We start from the raw sequence: 20,382 nt of genomic DNA, 5'->3' as shown, positions 1-20,382 counted from the left end.
CTGAGTATTTCTCTCTCTGCAGCCATCCCCTTCTTCTTCCCATTTTTCTCTGTATTTTGGAATCCTCTGGGGTTTTTACCCATCGAGCAGTAGTTTCAATCCAAGGCAGGTCTGAAACTTTCCTGTTCATCAATGGTTTTCAGGGATCTGCCCCTGTTCTCCAGTCCACCTCTCCTGATTTGCACCTTCCCCCACCTTCCTGAGGCTCAATTTACATATTCTTTCATCTGGGGAGCACAAATTAGGTGTCATTATTCTGCTCTGTCTGACCTCATTTCATATTCGGGATCTTGTTTATCCCATCATTCATTTTCACCTTCCACTCATCTGCAGTTGTTTACAGCTTGATCTGAATTTCCACTGGGGCACTCCAGGGGCTGCAGAACTCAGCTCCAGCTTCCCAAAGGAGTCACTTCCCTCTAAACTCCCTCTATTATCTCTGTTAACTAAACACACTTAATAACACCATTCTTCTTCTTGCCTTCTGGCTGATGAAACCAAAGATCATGTTTGACTTCTCTTTTCTCCCCTCTCCTACTGAATACTGTGGAAATCCACCCCTCCCTTATTTGTCCTGACAGCTGAATTACCTTCCCACCTTTCCTAAATCAATATGCCACCGTCTATCTCTGCTTCATCAATCCCTAAAATGCTGCTCCCGTGGCACTGATGACAAGGCACTGCTGCTCCTGGAGCCAAGTACCTTGAGATACACAACAGATGCTGAGAGACTCCTGAGCCCTGGAACAGGTTTTCCAGGGAAGTTGGGGCTGCCTGGATCCCTGGAAGTGTCCAAGGCTGGGCTGGATGGGGCTTGGAGCAATTTGGGACAGTGGGAGGTGTCCCTGCCCATAGCAGGGGTGGCATCTTGAATGTCCCTTCCAACCCAAACCATTCTGAGATTCTGCGATTAATAATTAATAATTAATAAACATCCCAATCTGTGTCCCATTTTTCCCAGACACGATGCCTCAGTTGCTTTTTGTGCCTCCTGAAGAGGTTGAAGTTCTCAGAGCAGGTTAATAGATACTTAATTTTCTTCTGAGTTGCTTGGTATCCTCAGCCAGGGAAAACCCATCCTGTAGTGGACTGATTTCATGCAAGGTGCCCAAACTCTACATCTCATGACTGGGAGAGTGACAAATAGCAGCAATAATTCCAAATATCAACAGGCAGAGAGCTCTTGCTCCTACTGACACAGTCACTCATCCTTGAGCATGGGAGATGCTCCCATCCTTTATTCCACCTGCTCTGTGTCATTCCCAGGAATTTGCTGCTTCCACCAGCAGGAATTGAAGCAATGATGATGTCATCACAGCAATCTGCCTTGGGGACCACTTGAACTTTGTTGGAACCCAGAACCCTGAAGTTTTGAGTTTTCTGAGCTTTCTGTCACTGACCCTCTGGAGAACACTGCTTTGACCTGGGGTCTTGGAGAAACTTCCAAATTTGAGTGATGGAGTTAAAATCACAGGTGTGCAGTTAGAATAGAAGTGTGTGATTTCATGGTGAAGGGTTTGGAATTTGGGGTTTTTATAACATAGCAATAAGTATGGGACAAAATGAAGGATCTTTAGTAGTGTCTCTTTTTGGTGTCCTTCCTCCTTCATGGTTTCAGGCAGTTTCTGGTTGGACAGTTAATACTACACTAAGGGTCTCAAGAATTTGATTATTAGGTCAAAAGTATAAATAATATAGGTGTTAATTCTCTATTGGACTGTTTAGCTTTAAGAGACCTTGTAGCCAACTAAACTTCTCTCCATTTTGCTCACTTCCAGCTGGTGGGTAGAAGTGTTGCTGAACCTTCTGTACTTTAAATAAGATTTAATAAACAAGCAAGCCCAAACACAAAAAAATTAGTTTCTGTGTCTTTTAATCCTAACTCTAAGTAAAAACAAACCACAAATTAAGTGGTGCAAAACACCCACCCTGTTACAGTCTGGTTTAATGTGGAGATGCAGATCCCTCAGAAGGAATTTTTGTTGATCCCACAACTATTCTGAGCCTGGTCTAACTGGAGATGTGTCTGTGTGCAAAGCTGAGCACTCCAGGGTGGATGAAGCCCCTTCTGTCATAACCTGTTGTGTTAAAGCCCTGATGTGATCCAGAGTGTGTCACCCTCGTGTTTCACGCTGGAAAAATGTGCAATATGTCAGAGCACTTAGTCAGGCAAGGAGTGATATAAATAAAATAAAACTCAGCTGTCCTCTTAGCATCTATTTCATTTTTCCATTTGCAGTCACAATGGGGAATAACTAATTCAAGTCAGAACATCCCAGCATGGATTTAGCACTGCTGCTAAATTCTGTGTGGTGCTACCACCACTTTGAAACCCAGAACCTTTTCCTTCCCATGGAACCTTTTCCTTCCCATGGAACCTTTTCTTTCCCATAGAACCTTGTCCTTCCCATGGAACCTTTTCCTTCCCATGGAACCTTTTCCTTCCCATAGAATCTTTTCCTTCCCATGAAACCTTTTACCTTCCCAAGAGCCTTTTCCTTCCCATAGAACCTTGTCCTTCCCATGGAACCTTTTCTTTCCTATAGAACCTTTTCCTTCCCACTGAACCTTTTCCTTCCCATGGAACCTTTTACTTCCCATAGAACCTTTTCCTTCCCATATAATCTTTCCCTTCCCATGAAACTTTTGCCTTCCCACTGAACCTTTTCCTTCCCACTGAACCTTTTCCTTCCCATAAACCTTTTCCTTCCCATGGAACCTTTTCTTTCCCATAGAACCTTGTCCTTCCCATGGAACCTTTTCCTTCCCTATGAAAACCTTTTCCTTCCCATAAACCTTTTCCTTCCCATGGAACCTTTTCCTTCCCACTGAATCTTTTCCTTCCCATGAAACCTTTTCTTTCCCATATAATCTTTTCCTTCCCATAAACCTTTTCCTTCCCATGGAACCTTTTCCTTCCCACTGAACCTTTTCCTTCCCATGAAACCTTTCCCTTCCCATGGAACCTTTTCCTTCCCACTGAACCTTTTCCTTCCCATGGAACCTTTTCTTTCCCATAGAACCTTGTCCTTCCCATGGAACCTTTTCCTTCCCATGGAACCTTTTCCTTCCCATAGAATCTTTTCCTTCCCAAGAATCTTTTCCTTCCCATGAAACCTTTTACCTTCCCAAGAGCCTTTTCCTTCCCATAGAACCTTTTCCTTCCCATGGAACCTTTTCTTTCCCACAGAACCTTTTACATCCCATGGAACCTTGTCCTTCCCATGGAACCTTCTCCTTCCCATAGAACCTTTTCCTTCCCACAGAACTTTTTCCTTCCCATATAATCTTTCCCTTCCCATGAAACTTTTGCCTTCCTATAGAACCTTTTCCTTCCCATGAAATCTTTTCCTTCCCATAAACCTTTTCCTTCCCATGGAACCTCTTCCTTCCCACAGAACTTTTTCCTTCCCATGGAACCTTTTCCTTCCCATGAAACCTTTTCTTTCCCATATAATCTTTTCCTTCCCATAGAACCTTTTCCTTCCCATGAACCTTTTTCTTTCCATAGAACCTTCTCCTTCCCATGGAACCTTTTCCTTCCCATGTAACCTTTCCCTTCCTACAGAACCTTTTCCTTCCCATAGAACCTTTTCCAGCTCCACTTTATCCTTCCCAAGACCAGGAATCCAGTGTTACACACACTGCTCATGGCACACACAAAACCAAGAAAATATTGATAAAATCAGAACTGTGTTGACCTTCTGTGGCTGCCCAAGGACATGAAGGAGAGGGAATGGTGATAAATTGATCAAGGAAAGAAAAGTTGGAAAACACAGTCAAGGGTTGATGGTCCCCAGCTTTACTAAGGATCATGAAAAATCATAAAGCAGCAGCTGAGCATCCCAAAATTTGGCTCCTAGGGAGGAATCAGTTGTCCTGATTAAGGACATTGCCTTGCCAGGCCCCATACAGACATTTGGGGTAAATTAGGATGTCTCTGGTGATATTGCAGAAAGCAGGAAAACCTTCAGCACCTGGTCATTCATTTGCCAAATGTTCAGGGATTAGCAGAGGTTAAACAGACTCCATAAATGTCAGCTGTCGACAGCACCACTCTCAGCAATAATAAACTTGAAGCAGAAGAAAGTTCCCTTAAAATATCAACCTTTCACCCAGCAGGCTTTAAAAGATGCTGCACATTACTGGCCCATAAATAATGGTAATGAAAAGGTCAAGCAACCTGTTAGGAAAATCTCACTGCTTGGTGAATGAGCTTGGGAAATCACAGCTGGTGTGAAAATCCAGTGTTACAGCCCTGGCTCTTTTGTGTCCAGCCTGTTGTAACTCACAGAGCTAAACCCTGGCCTTGCTCTGAAATGATCTTGAAGTTGGAGTGACTGCACCATGTGTCAGAGTTGGCTCAGGCTGCACTTTTAACACATTTTTCCTCATCAGCTTAGCTATGTCTTTCAGAAAAAAGTTTTGCTATTTAAAAAACCTTTTTCTTTCATGGGAAAATTAAAAAAAAAAATTAAACAATTATTTTATCTGGACGCAAAAAAAAAAACCCCAACAAAAATACCCCAAAAAACAGCCAAGAAAGGATAAAAGAAAAGAGATGTTGTAAGGGGGATGCAGCACATGCAAGGTCGGGTTCTGCTCCCAGGGACAGGGACAGGAGGAGAGGGAATGACATCAGGCTGGGCCAGGGGAGCCTCAGGGTGGATTTTGGGAAAATTCCCTCCCCAGAGGGGCTGTCCAGCCCTGGCCCAGCTGCCCAGGAGACTCATCCTCCCTGAAAAGTTAAAAAAAGGTGTGGATGTGACATTTGAGGACATGATTTAATAGTGACCATGGTGTTGGGCTGACAGTTGTACTCAGTGATCTTTTCCAACCTTAACTATTCTATAATTCTATGAATAAAAATACATTACTCAATACAGATGACCCAATATGTATTTCCCAACACTGCCAGAAACCAGCATCTCTTTTTTTATTCCCCCTCCTTTTTTCCCTGTTGTTTCCAAACACTGGGAAAACAAGAAGCCACTCAGAATTTACAGCAGGTTTTTTATTTCCCCCTGTTAGATTGCAATAAAGATTAGGTAGGTCAGCATTGTGCTGCTCAAAAGTTTATTTACTTCCCACTGTGATTTCTCCTTGAAAGAGTGAGGGCAGGGTAACCTCTGGATCTTCCAAAGCTCTGTCACTGCTGTGATTACTCCAAGAGAAATTTGTGTATTGTGTGAGTGTTTGATGCCACCAGAGATTCCTGTTCAGGTGAGCTGAGAGGAGCCACAGCTCCTTGGATGTTCCCACCCTGCATCTCATTAATTAATCTGCTCCAGCCAGCTCCTCCTGATCCATTGTCAACTCCCTGCTCATGCAGCCTTATCGACCTGACCCTGGGGAAAATCAATTCTTGTAATCTATCTTATTACATTTAAATATATGTACAGAGCTTGGTACAGTACAACAGCACAGGGGCTTGGGAGAGGCAGGGGAGGGAAAAAAAAAGTCTGGGAAGGGGGAGGAAAAACTCTGCAGATCTGCCCTAATTTAGGGTTTTTTCCAAGTTCAGGCCAATGTAAACTGAGAGCAAAGACTTAGGGAAAGGGGTCACATTGATCTCAGGGCAGGGCAAGCACAATAAATTCCCAAAAATCCATGGTTGTGTTCCCAAGGCTGCCAGAGGGTTTGCACAGGGTGGGATTGTTGGGGTGTCTGTGTTGGTCCCCTCTAACTCAGTGTATTCCATGATTCCATAAAACCCTCAGAGTTCATGCTTTTAACTCTGGATTTCCTTGCTATTTTAGTCAAAATACATCTTTAAAAGCAAACCTGTCCAATAAAAACTGCATCATTATCCTTCTTTTGTTGTTATTAAATCTGTTTCCATACTGAAGCAGAACTCAATAGATAAGGTGACCTGGATTTCCCCAGAGGTTGTTGTCACAGCTGTGGCTGCCCCTGGATCCCTGGAATTTTCCAAGACGAGCTTGGACAGGGCTTGGAGCACCCTGGGACAGTGGGATGTGTCCCTGCCATGGCAGGGGTGGCACTGGATGAGATTTCAGGTCCCTTCCCACCCAAATTATTCCATCATTCTGTGATTAGACTGAAAAAAAAAATTTAAAAAAATGATCTGGGGATGTAAAGGATTCACTTTGACCACGGTGGTATTCTTCCTGCAATGTATCCTTGGGGACAAGAAGGAGAATCAAGAATCAGGAATAGTTAGCAGGGATTTGCCAAGAATAAATCACCCCTGAGCAGTTTATCCAGGCTCTTCATGGTGATGTGATGTTTTGTGGGAGGAGACAGCTGAGTGGAAATAAGGACAAATTTTGATATGAAACTGGTCAGGTATTGGAAGAAGTTTCCCAGTGAAGTTTGGTCACTGCTGTCCAGGACAAAAGGATGATGTGTGGATGACTGAAAGTAGGAATTGCATCCAAAAGGGAAATGATTGATTCTATTTTCTTTATTTTGATTTCCAGTAAGTGAGAAGCAGAACAGACCCATCAAGGAATCAGCAGTTGATGTGCAGATCCCACAAAAACCCTCCAAAGACAGAGGGTGGGTACATTGAGGCTGATTTCTTGAACAGATGGAGCTGTTGGTGTGAGCTGATTTTTTGTTAAAAAGAAGATTTTTTTGTTTAAAAGTGGCCAGGAAAAGCCCTGGGGATTATCCATCTAAGGAAAAGCAGCACAGAGTGCTCCTGTCTGGTGTATCCCATTCTTCCTATGTGTTGATTTGAGATGAAAAATGAGTTTGGTGAATCCAGAAAAGCCTTCCTGTGACCCAGAACCATCCAGGGATGGATAAAAATGGTTGCAAATGCACCAAAAATAATGGGAAAATGCCATTTTCTGCACAGCTTTATCTTTTTTTGCCCCTCTCCTTTGTTTTTCCTCCCTGAGCAGACTTTAGAGAGCAGGGGCAGGAGGATGTAAAGCCTTGCTCTGGCTGCTTTCCCTGTGACAACAGAGGCAATGACAAATCTGAGATGCTGCCAGCCCTCCTTCAAGGGCTGGATTGATGTCCCTGCCTCGTGCTCAGACCCAGCTGGGAGAAGGGGAATTAGGCCTTGTCTTTCAATTACTGCTGTTTTGCTCAGGGCCTCACACTGAAGCCTCCCAGTGGAGAAGTCCCTCTCACTGCTTATAATCTCTGGATTGTATTTGAAAATAAAGCTTTTAATTAAAACTGGCGTTTCTCAGCTTCCCACTGGCAGCCAACAGCTGCCTGAGAAGGGATGTCTTTTGTGACACTGCTGCTGCAGAAGGCCAGAGTTAAAGAGGGTAAATAATCCTCCTGCCAGCAGATGAGATGAGCTCCTGCACACTCAGGGCCATGAAAGAGCCCTCAGCCTTTCCCAGCAGCCAAGGGGTTAATCCAGTGACCTGGCTGGATTCCAGCTCCAGTGATCTCTGTCTCCAATCCCCCTCCCTGCAGTTCCAGAGTGATATAATCCCCTGCCCCTGTTGGCATTATGGAATCAGAGAATCAGGGGATATCCACAAGGTTCATCCAGCCCAGCTCCTGCACACACACCCCAAAATCCCACCCTGGGAGTTCTGTCCAGCCCCTCCTGGAGCAGCTTTGGGAATGTGCCCATTCCCTGGGCAGCCTCTGGGTAAAACCTTTCCCCAAAATCCAGCCTGACTCAGCTCCACAGGAGCTGCTCAGAGTTAACACACCTTGGCTGGTTCATGCACAGCAGCTTTTCCTGGCTGGGCTCTTCCCCAAAATCATCTTTTCCCAACTCCAAGATGCTGAAGACAAACCTTGTGCAAAATGTCACCCCCAAAGCAATTATTTTGGCAGAGTTTTCAGCACTTACAGGGAGCATTTCAAACTCTGCAACCTCAGTAATGCCACAATACTCCCTGCATGATCTCAATTAACACCCAAGGATGAAGAGAGTCTTAATTTTGGCAAAGTCCTTTAAGGGCTTGGACTGCACAATGACACAATTGAATCCTCTTCTGACATCTTTTAAATGTGATGTGAATATTTTTGTGTTCAAAGTGAGGATCTTGACATGGAAGTTAATTTTATTATGCCTCTCCTGAGGGCAAGGGTTTTTTCCTCTGCTCACAGTTGTGTATTCTGATGTGGGGTAATCATCTCTCCTCCTCCTCCCTGCACTTCAGGCACTTTGTGCACCAAATCTGTCATGTTCAGCTTAATCCTGGTGCAGGAGAATGGGGAAGGGCAGATGGAAATGACTTCTAGACAATATCTCTGATAGTCACATTGGAGATCTGTGCTCTGACTTCTACAAGTTTCACAATATTCTAGAATTCCATCAACCAAAAAAAAAGAAAGAAACCCCAAACCCAGGTGGGAAATGGTGATGATACAACACCAGACAATAAAAATCAACATCAATTATCCTCCAGAACTGGCAACCCTGGAGTCATAAAATAAAGGAAAAACAATAAATAGAAAATAAATGTGGCCTCAGGAGTTTGTTCACAAATTTCCATGACAATAATGCTGCATGTTCCTAAACCTGGAATAGCCTCAAATCAGATATTAAAGCTCAGAATCATCTCTACTAATGCACCATTGCTGTCTGACATTACCCTGTAAGTACTTTATGTTTTTAGCAGGTTTTCCCCCTCCCATCATTAAATATTTAACAGTTCTAATTCAACATTGGGTTGTTTTGGCTGAGCTGTTTGGGCCATGGACTGAACTGTGCAGAGGAGAGGAAATTATTCAAAAGTAACACATTGAGGAAGGATATTTTGTGTTTCCATCTCCAATCCTGTTATCACATAATCTCTTATATCAGGGTTGTGGCTGTTCCTGGATCCCTGGAAGTGTCCAAGGCCAGGCTGGTTTGGAATGGGATGATCTTGAAGGTCCCTTCAACCCAAACTATTCCATGAATCTGTGATTTAACTTTTAACTTTTCCATCTCTTCTGCTGACTGGCTACATTTGCAAAAAAAAAAAAAATAAAAAAAAATCTGTTTTAGGCACTTCCCAAAAAGAATCAAGTCAGAGAAAGAAAGAAGAATTACATTCTTTTGAAAATGTCTTTTGAAAAATCTCACCTTTAAAGCATTTTAGGCCCTGGAACAGTAAATGTGCCAGAAGTGGGCACATTTCCCTGTGGATGTGAGGCCTCAGGCCTTGGCTGCCTTTCAGGGAGGGTCATTTAATTAATCCAGCCCTGTTCTGCTCTGTCAGGATGTTCTGCCTCCAGAGCAGGACCCTGCTCTGTGCATGTGCTGGACAGCCATTAAAAGATAAGAACTGCAATCTAAATTTGTGTAAAGATCTGAATAGACAGGGCCCAAGCTGCATGAAAAAAAGAAAAGCTCAATCAGCATTTGTACTGAAAAAAGCAGTCACAGAGTCTGAATCTTTGCACAGGCTTGGTCATCTGTGGATGTGGCACTTCTGCAAGTTCCCTGATTGACTGGCAGTGAAAATCAGAGCTGAGGACTGGCCTGGACCTGCTTTGTGAGGTGGAAAATGAATGTTGGAGTAAAACTTGTCAAATACTTTGGTTACAAGGGAGGAGGAACAAATCACTCTAACATTTCTTCCTATTTGCAGGTAGAAAATCTGCAAAACTCCCTTACAAGACTAGACTGGGAAATGAACAGAGACCTGAAACAGATCTTGGATCTTCATCAAAATTTACATTTTATTTTTTAAGAGTGAATCTCCAGATCCAAACCTGCCAGTGGTTCAGAGGCTGGGCTGAAGCTGCAGCCTGGTGAGTGGGATTTTGGACATCACTTGCAGAAGTCTGTGAACTGATCCAACACCAAAAGGTCTCAGGTCTCAGGACAGATCTGGACTTGCTGAGCTGGGTGTCCCTGTGACCTCAAATGTCCCCTGAGCTCAGCCCAGTAAAAACCAGCCCTGGGTGGGGACAGGAGGGTGGACACAGCCCTGGGGACACCCAGGAGTGAGGAGCAGAAACCCCCCCATGGACAGGGGAGGGATCAGGGTGGTGACAGAGTTTGGAAGGAGAACAGGGTGCTCTGCATCTCTGTTTCCCTTGGAGAACAATTCCCAGCTCTGATTTGGATTTTGCCAGGTACAGATCAAGGGTATCTCAGAGCATCTGTCTGAATCAGAAATATCAGACCCTCATCTTGCTGAGCAGAATGTTCTATTATAGGCAGAAGTGTTATTAAGAAAATGTTCACCTCCTGGTATTCCCAAGGGAATTAAACACCTCTCTCACCTCTCTCACATCTCAGCAGCCCTGCAGGCTGGATAGATGCAGGAATTTTACTGCCCTTGGGAACAATCTTTCCCTGAGAACAAAACCCAACAAACTGTAATTTGGCAGCCAATGTCATCTCCAGCATAATCAAGTATTGACTTAATTAGAAACCCTTTTAAGTGATGCATTGGGAGAAAACCACTTTTTTTTTTTTTCAAAGTATTCCTCATTTGTAATTATTATTTCACTTGTGAATCTTCCACACTCCATTGAAAATGCCATATGGAAAACAAATTAGTTTGCTACAGTGACTAATGTTTATTGCCTCTGCTGCTCTGAAGTATTGGGCCAAGTTTTGAAACCATCAGTGCTTTCTCTGGCAAAAGTGCTGGAGAAATTGGTGTGGATGAGCAGAGTGTGGAGAGGAGTAGGAGCAAGACTCCAGGGAACAGCAGCATGTCCCACCTGGGCACTGAGAGTAATCCAGGAATTTCAGAGCAGTTCTTTATTTCAGCAGCTGCCTGAAAATGTTGGATGTGCTGAACAGGAGAGACCAGAAATGCTGCTGCTTTCTCTGAGAGAGGGATGGTATTCCTGGGCTGCTGATTTTGGGAAGGTTATTCTGAGCTGCAGGGCTGTGCAAGGCATTTCTTTAGCTGAGTCTCTCCACTGGGAATAATACAATAAATGGAATGGAATGGAATGGAATGGAATGGAATGGAATAGAATAGAATAGAATAGAATAGAATAGAATAGAATAGAATAGAATAGAATAGAATAGAATAGAATAGAAATAGTATCATATATCATATACATCATATCATACATATCATATCATATCAATCATATCATATCATATCATATCATATCATCATCATATCATATCATGCATTCTGCTTGCACTGCACCTGTCATTCCAGGCTTGAGTATCTCTGTTTCACTTGGCTCTCCCCTGATCCTTCAGGATAACACTGAGTTATCCTCAAGTGTTTTTTCTCCTCACATGATTCTTCCCCCTCATGTAAGTGCAGGCCTTGTTTTTACAGCACAGTGACTCCCAGGGTTATCCTGCTTCTCTTTTCTGAAGCCTGGCCACAAGCTGGACTCTGTCCCACCTTCTGCTGCATTTTCCATGTGCTCTGTCCTGTTTCCAAACAGGCAGGAGCACAAGAAGCTGCTTTGTTGGGAATGTTTGGCTTTGCACCACTCACTCACTCAGGCAGAAGTCCCTGGCTCTCCTTCCAGCCATGTCCAGGTTATTGCAATAACCAGGAAAGATGAGATTTCACTTTTCCTTTCAAATTCTTCCCATGGAGTCAGAAAGGACCATCTGGATCCGAGCAAGCAAGGCCAAACATTCCCAACAAAACATGTCCATGGAACACTCCTGTGTTTATTATTAAAAAAAAAAAAAAAAAAAATCTGACAAATGACAACTTTTACATGACCTGAAACAAATGAATACTGTAATGGCTACAATAAAAACTTTACAACCCCATTTACCATCCCCTACCATAATTCCTATAAAATAGAATATTATTGTAATAAACTTTAAAAATTATTTTTTACAATTCCCTTAACAAATTTACATTCACAGTACCAACAATTAACCATTCTAAGCCAACACAAAAATATCAGTGAGAATTTCTTCCCCAAGACATGAAAAACCCACCTATTTATCAGCACAATTAAATGAGAGTTTTTTGGGAATTTAATGGAACTCTGATCAAAGTTTCCATGGCACAGTCCTGCATGAGCAAGCTCAGTTCCTGATGGCCATCTGGAATTCCCACTGGAGAGGTGGCATCTGGAGGATGCCAATGGGATGTGGGATGATAAAAATTGGGAATGGGGATCAAGGGAAACAACTTTTCCACCCAAAAGCAGGAGCACAAAATCTTGGAGGGTGTGGGAGCTGCTCAGGACTAAGGACTCCAGGGTTTGGACTGTTTGTATCATCATTAGGTATTATTTATTACTAATAATATATTAATCACTGCTTGGAGGACAGGACAGTTGGCAGCAGTGACTCTATTAGCCAAAATTAAGAGTGTTTCAAAACACCATCTGTTGCTGGTTACCTCGAAGGCACAGAAATAGAAACCCAATTTACATACTGGACTCTGCTGAGGACACACTGCTGGGCACAGGCTCTGTGATTGAGAAGGAAATTGCCTCTTGCTGCTCCCATTTGAGTCTGTCTGGACCTCCTGCCTCCCTCCTCCAATGGATTCCGATGCTCCTGTCAGCTTCTGCATCTCTGCAGTGTGGAATCATTTATTTATTAACCCCAAATAGAAATATAGGATAAAAATCTTCCCAGGCCACCACATCATCTGGAGGGAAAAGCACTCTGCTGCTGCTACCTCAGAAATCTTTGGAATAAAAGGGAATATACAGATTTAAGCTTCCCATTCAGGACTAAACCCTGCATTTAAAACATACAGGACACAACACATGTCCTTTAACAGGAAACCCTGTTAATGTGGCAAAGTAAAGCACTTGAAAATTAGGGAATGCCAGATTGATTGTTGCCATGGAGAAGTCCTTGAGAGCATTAATCACTGCCTGGAGAGCTGGGATTGGAGAGTGAGCAGGAAAGAAAAGTGTGGGGTCAGGGTGTGAAACAAACCCTGCCATGGCTGCAGACCCACCCTGTTATCCCAGCATGGATGTGTCCTGCAGGAGGAACCTCTGGTTTAACATTCCCCCTGCACAGACACTGCAAGGGGTCAGCAAATCTCCACAGAGACCTTGTGGAGCACAGCAGGGAGCTGGGAATAATCGTGGAGCAGGGCTGGGATGGGATCACACCAGATGTTCAGGATGCTCCACATCTGCTCAGAGTGGGAGCCCTGAGGAACTCTCAGCTCTGCCAGGATCCCCAGCCAGACACTCTCCTGCTCTGTGCCTCACTTTTTGTGCCTGTAAAATTGGGATAAAAGTGCTTCACTTTCCAAATGCCTTAGTGAGCAAAATGTTATTCAATACCAATTACCTATTTATACATTATATATTATATATTTTGTGTTATATGGGTGCATTTCTCAACGTAAATTAAAGCTTTTTGGAACTATAACCATGGAAATACAGAATAGTTTGGGTTGGAAGGGAACTTAAAGCACTTTTAATTCCAACCATAGGCAGGGACACATTCCAGTATCCCAGGCTGCTCCAAATCCTGTCCAGCCTGGCCTTGGACACTTCCAGGGATCCAGGGGCAGCCACAGCCTTGATATAAGAGGTTTTGTGAGAACAAGAATTGGAGATGGAAACACAAAATGTCCTTCCTCAATGTCTGACTCATAAACAGTTTCCTCTCACTTGCACACTTCAGCCCAAATATCTACACCAAAACAGCCCCAAAATAATTTAGAACTGTTAAATGTTTAATGATGGGAGGGGGAAAAGCTGCTGAAACCATAATGTATTTACAGGGTAATGTCAGTTGTGTCAGCCAGAGGTGGTGCATTAGCAGAGATGATTCTGAGCCCCAGACCTGGACACACACCCCAGGTGGGGTCACAAAACTGCATTTTGGGTGTTGTCTTTGTTTCCTCTCCCTGCTTTGTTACTTCTTCCCCATCCCAGCTGATTAAAAAAGATCCATCTCTTTCACTGCCCTCTGATGTGAGCATTGGCTGCCCTTTACTCACCACTCAGGTTTAATATTCCCAAATTTTATTAACCAGTTATTTACAAACTGCCAAATCAAACAGATTAGCAAGCAAGACTGAAAACAAGACAAAAGATCCTGTGTTAGTGTCTGACTGAGTAAATAATCTGCTTGGGTCATGCATAATTAATCAGTTTGCTGTTTCACCATTCCTGATCATCCTGGCAAATAACACACAACTCTGGGTTTTGCTTGGATTGCCTCAGTTGCACACACAAGCAGTTGAGTGCATGATTTCTTCCAGAAAGGAAAAGAGCAAATTTCACAGAACAATCCTCTGGAGAAGCTGGCAACCTCCTCACACAAACCTGAGAGCACTGGGCTGTGTGAGTGGAACATTAGAGATAAAAACCTTCCCCAATAAGAGATCAAACATCTGCAGAAACATGGCACAATCCAGCCTCCCCCAGTATGTGGCCACAACAGCTGCTACAGACAGAAATATTAATTTTAGGTTGGTTTATTGCATCTTAATAGGAATCTGATTAAGAAAATAATTTAGGAATATGTTGAGTTTTAATCTGTTAGAACTGCTGAGGTACCATCAAAAATAAGAGATGCTTGTCAAGGTTGTGCCAAAGGAAAGGACAACCAAAGTTCTTTTCCACTTTGATTCTCACAATCCTTTTTTATGCTGTTTTCCCATTTCAGGCTTATCATGGAAGGGCCACTGTTCCCTCCCTGTTAGGGTGAGGCCAACTCAGCCATGGAGCAGGTTTCACCCAGCTCACACTGAAAGCTCCACTGGGCAAAAATTGGAGTGCCAGGATGCTTGAGGCATCTGAGGCTCAGGCAGCTCCCATTTCTGGGAATCACAGAATTTTCCAGGATGGTTTGGGTTGAAGGGACCTTACAGCCCACCCAGTGCCACCCCTGCCATGGCAGGGACACTTCCACTGTCCCAGGCTGCTCCAAACCCTGTCCAGCCTGGCCTTGGGCACTTCAACAGATCCAGGGGCAGCCACAGCTGCTCTGGGCACCCTGTGCCAGTGTCATCACCTTCACAGTAAAGAATTTCTTCCTAAAAATCACATCTTCAGCAGACTGAGGTGTCTGAGACCACCAGCAAGACATCACAGTTCCCCAAATTCCCCCTGCTGTTCCCACAGTGTCCCCAACCCAATCTGAGCAGACACCTGAGTTTTCAGAGCAGTGCAAGAACCTGTTCCTCATCCTGATCTTCCACGTGCCCACAAGATGCAGAATAACTGATGATTTTGAAATCCTTGGCAGCTACAGGGACAGGGTTTTTAACATCATCAGTAAATCCACTTTGCCCTCCTGCCACAGGGTTTCCAGCTCCTGAAGGAGAGCTGGCTCCAGGCACCCAGGGTGGACACAGATTTACTTTTCCTTCAGCTTTGTCCCAAATCCTTGCAGATCTGTCCCATAAAATGGATTTCTCCTCCTTTAACACCCATCCTCTGTTACACTTCCTTCTGTGAGGCTGAAAAGCTCCAATATTTTCTCCTTGTGGAAGTGTTTCAGCTGTGTAATCAAATAACTCATCAGTCATCTTTCAGTCAAGGCAGAAGCACTGAACTCCCTGACTCACTGTCAAGCTTTATTTCAACCACTGAGTTGTTTCCTGGGCTCACATCCACAGTGCACCAACCTCTGGGATACATTTTTGGGGCAGAATGTCATCACTGGTGTCCCTCATGCTGCATTCAGAGGGAAATCCTCCTCCTTCAATTAGTCACTGTTCTCCTGAATTGTTTAATCTCCTCTTTAATTATCATGGCACTTTAACAACAGAGCTGTCAGCCTGTTGGAAAATTTACTATTGGAAAAGCAAACAGTGCCAGTGGAGTAACCTGGATGGCAAACAGAGACTTTTCCCTGCTGATTCCCACAGACTGGGTCTTGTTTAAAGCTGCTATAATGAGCTGAAGGAAATACAGGCACATTTCAATTAAAGAACCACCATCTCCCTGGGGAAAGCTCTCCAAGAAAATTGTGTAAAGAAACAATCTGACTGCTCTCCATTTTGGGTTTGGATACACAGAATTAAGGTCTCTTGAAGAATAAAATATTTCTGGCATTAGGCAATGTGGAGCAAAGTGGTGTTGATCCATTTTTCTCTAATAAACTTTAGCCACTGGATTTAACCAAGGGTTTCACTTTCCCCCAAAGATCAACCCTAAGACTGAGGCTTGAATTTCCCTGTAGAAATGGAGGGGTTTCAATGAATGAATATCCAGGGCTGCTAAAAATTGCTTTTTCTTTTGAACACTAAACTAGCAAAACCGCTGAAGAATTTTACATGAATCCTATTCCATTTTTAAGCTATATCCTACACAATTTTGAAGTTGCATCGTACAGCATTTTAAAGTTTCCTACTTAGTTTACAAACTGCTGTTTCACATATTGTTGGATATGTTGGACAGCCTAAACAAGCTGAATTATAGAAAAAGGTCTATTTTAGTGACTGTGGAGGTGATGTCCCAACAGGGGATGGCTCCTCTCATGTCTGCTGGAAGGACTGGGAATGGGATTCAGGACAAGAGCAGTGTGGAAGAGATAAATAATAAATAAACAGACAAGGCACAGAACATTTAATTACAGGGGGGTGAAGACTGTTGTATGTGTATCCAAGCAAGTATTTGTATTCTGATTTTTTCAGATCCCCTTTCCTGTAATACTGGGGTCAGTAAAGACTTCCCCATCCTCTGTGACTTTGGAGCTTTCCCCCACATGCTCCCTTGAGGAGATCCCACCTTGCACATTGGAAAAAATAATTCCTCTTCTAATTTTTCCTTTCTCTTCTTTGCCTCTGGAGCCTTTTTTCTGGCAGCCAGAGCACCCCCAGGCTGAGCTGCTCAGCAATCTCCCTGTCCCCATGGACACCCAGTGCCACTTCCACGTTTCCATGGAGCTCTCTGTGCTCACCAGACCTGGCTGCTGAGGAAGCACAAAAAAATAAACAGAGATATCAGAAAATGTCTCCCAGAGAGGAATTCTGCAGAATTCTGCAGTTCAGCCCCCACCAAAAAAAAAAAAAGAAAAAAAAAAAAAAAGAGAGGGAGGTGTTTAATGATGCAGTGAAAGAAGTGAATATTAACTGAGATAACTTCAAACCTCTCTCTCTGTTCAGACTGAGCAGAAAGGACAGACAATGATCAAAGGCCTGGTGGTGAAAGAGCAGCTCCCAGGCCCTGTGACTCAACACCAGCCACTCTCTCAATGGAAGTGCTGAGCCCTTGATGCTCCCTGCAGGGGCTCTGGATGTGTCCTGGAGGATGCTCCAGCCCAGCCAAGTCCTCTCTGATGAAAAACTCCACGGGAGGCAGAGCCTGATGAAGGTCAGGGAACATTGGAGCTGACATTGATGTTGAACATTAAATCCTCTTGCTTTTGTGTCCCAGCAGCTGGAGCCCAGCTCGGTGCCCAGCCCTGCCCTCCTGGATTTACCCAGGCACAGGAGACCACCCCTGACAGGCCAGGGAGCTCTTTGTGGCATCCAGCCCATCCACTCTGCTGTAAACAGACACTGAAAAACTCATTCCTGAAGTCCCTTGGTCCTTTCTGGCTGTTAACAAGACAAAAATTTTAATTCATACTTTATTTGCACTGAGGAATGGATGAGAAGTGTTCCCTGAAGTTCAGATTTTGAGTGCTGAAATGAAACTTAATTTAAGATTAGAAGAACTTTATCTGTGCTTGGGAATGTCAGGATTTATTCACACAGTGATTGCTGGGAATGGATCAAATCAGATTTTTTTTTTTGTCACTCATTCAGTCATTAGGCTCAAGTTCATCAACTCAAGAGAAAACACAGATAAGAAATGTTTGGGATAGAATTTTTATTGCTCCAAAGATTTAATATTCAGACATTATAGACTTGAGTAAATTATAATTGTGTTTCTAACTCTACATTTAATAAATGGACCATGGAAAAGGAAAGAAAAAAAAAAAGATCTGTGAGCAGTGGGAGGAAAAAACAGGAAATGAGGCCATGAATCAAATCTGGACTTGGAGATGACAGTCAGGCTGGCTACAAATCCCACAGCTCACTTGCTGCTGATGGGAACCACACCAGTCAGATAAAAGGATATCAACATAAATTATCACAGATTAATGTGACATTATGTTAATATATCACACTTTGAAGTCCACAGGTAAATCTGGGGGTCCTGAATGTAACACATTAGACACTGAACTCTATTTTCTTTTTATTTTTTACTCAAAAAGAAAAAATCATCATTGATCAGAGTGTGAACCTGGCAGGAACTGAAACCTGTGCCCACAGCACCAGGGTTTGGCACAGCAGGGGCTGGTGCCAAGGTCCTGCACAGGGGTCAGGGCAACCCAGCACAAATCCAGGCTGGGGGGAGAATGGCTGGAGAGTCCTGGGAGAGGAACTTGGGGGTGTTGTGGGTGAGAGCTGGACATGCCCTGATGGGCACTGAGAGCCAGAATCCCCTGTGGGCAGCAGGGGAGGGTTCTGCCCCTCTCAGGTGAGACCCCACCTGCAGAGCTGGGGACAGCAGCAGGAGAATGTGGAGCTGCTGGAGCAAATCCTGAGGAATCCATGGAGCTGCTCCAGGCTGGGAGAGCTGGGGGTGCTCACCTGGAGAAGGGAAGGATCCAGGGAGAGCTTCCAGCACATTGCAGGGAATCCAGGAGAGCTGGAGAGGGACTGGGGACAAGGGATGGAGGGACAGGACACAGGGAATTGGGAAAGGGGAGATTTGGGAATTAGGAATTGCTGGCTGGGCTGGAATTGCCAGAGAATCCCTGGATCCCTGCAATGTCCCAGGAAGGATTGGAGCAGCCTGGGATGTGGGAGGTGTCCCTGCAATGAGCTCTGAGCTCCCTTCCCAGCCAGGGCAGCCCAGGATTCTGGGATTCAGGACACTCAGAATCCATCCAGAGGGATTTTGATGGACAGTGGGGATGGAAAAGAGAGGAAAAGGGAAGGGAGAGTCTTGATGGTTCCCTGAGATTGCAAGGGAAGGCCCTGGATCCATCAATTCCTTGGAGAGGAGATGGATCCAATGGGAGGTTGTGGAGAGCTGGGAATTGGCAGCTGGAGAAGGGAAGGATCCAGGGAGAGCTTCCAGCACATTGCAGGGCCTGGAGGGGCTGCAGGAGAGTTGGAGAGGGACTGGGGACAAGGGATGGAGGGACAGGACACAGGGAATTGGGAAAGGGGAGATTGGGGAAGGAATTCCTGGCTGGGCTGGAATTGCCAGAGCAGCTGTGGCTGCCCCTGGATCCCTGGAATATCCAAGGCCAGGTTGGACATTGGGACTGGGAGAACCCTGGGACAGTGGAAGGTGTCCCTGCCATGGCAGGTGGATGGTCTTGAAGGTCCCTTCCAACCCAAACCATTCCTGATTGTCTGCATTCCACATCCCCTCGTGCAGTCCCATTTCCAGCAGAAGGCTCTGTGTTCTGAGCCTTTCCCACCCTGTGAGACCTTGCAGATATTCCTGCAGCTTTCAGTGGCAGCTGAGCAGGAGCTGAGCACCAATCCCAGCCCTTCCACACTGAACATTTCCATGGAGCAGACACCTGGCAAAGTCACACGGTGCAACAGCGTGACAGTGACTGAGCAGGACAAAAACCTGACAGCAGGAGTGCAATGAGCCATCAGCACCTCACCCATCCAGCCTTCCCACGGCATTTTAAAATTCCTGACACAAGAGCCTGCATTTTAATAGTTATTTGTTCCTGGGCTCATGAGGATTTATTTGGGAATGCCTGGCAAGGCTGTCCTTCAGTACGGGTTGAGTAGGTCAGAAAAATGGAGTATTGAGTGGTAGAAAAAATATTTCTGCCACAATGGAAAATGTTCAGACAAGGACAAAGAGGGTTGGAAAAGAGTGTTGTGTTTTAACAAAGAATCAGGTATTTATAACCTGGCTATAAAAATGGAAAATGTGGAAAAGCACATGGCAGCACAGAGAATGAAAGCTTTTAACCTAAAAATAAAATAATAGTAATAATATTAATAATAATTGTAATTATTTAAAAAATAATAACCTAACCATTATTTTGGGCACTGTAAGACCCCACCTCAACTCCTGTGTTCACTTTTGGGATGTTCACGACAAGAAGGACATTGAGGGGCTGGAGCAGGTCCAGGGAAGGGAATGGAGCTGGGAAGGGTTTGGGGGAGCTGGGAAGGGGCTCAGGCTGGAGAAAAGGGGGATCAGGGGGAGCTTGTGGCTCTGCACAATCCCTGCCAGGAGGGGACAGCCCCAGGTCGGGCTGTGGGAACAGGAACAGGGACAGGAGGAGAGGGAACAGCCTCAGGCTGGGCCAGGGGAGGTTTCTACTGTATTTCGGGAAAATTCCTTCCCAAAATTTGTTGGGAATGCCCAGCCCTGTCACAGCTGTCCAGGACTCCTCACTCCAGCAGGGATTTCAAAGCCCAGTGGATGTGGCACCTGGGGACATTGATGACCTTTGCAGTGCTGGGAATGGTCAGACTTTATTTTAAAGGGCTTTTCCATGCTTTCCTGTGATTCTCTAATTTGAAGTTCTTGCTTTTTTTCCAGATACCTGGAGTTTACCAGTTTGAGATGGATTTTCTGCTTGCACATGTCTGA

Source organism: Oenanthe melanoleuca, chromosome 1A (assembly GCF_029582105.1).
Source record: "Oenanthe melanoleuca isolate GR-GAL-2019-014 chromosome 1A, OMel1.0, whole genome shotgun sequence".
Lineage (NCBI taxonomy): Eukaryota > Metazoa > Chordata > Aves > Passeriformes > Muscicapidae > Oenanthe > Oenanthe melanoleuca.
The sequence above is the reverse complement of the archived record's forward strand: the minus strand, read 5'-3'. Positions refer to the sequence as shown.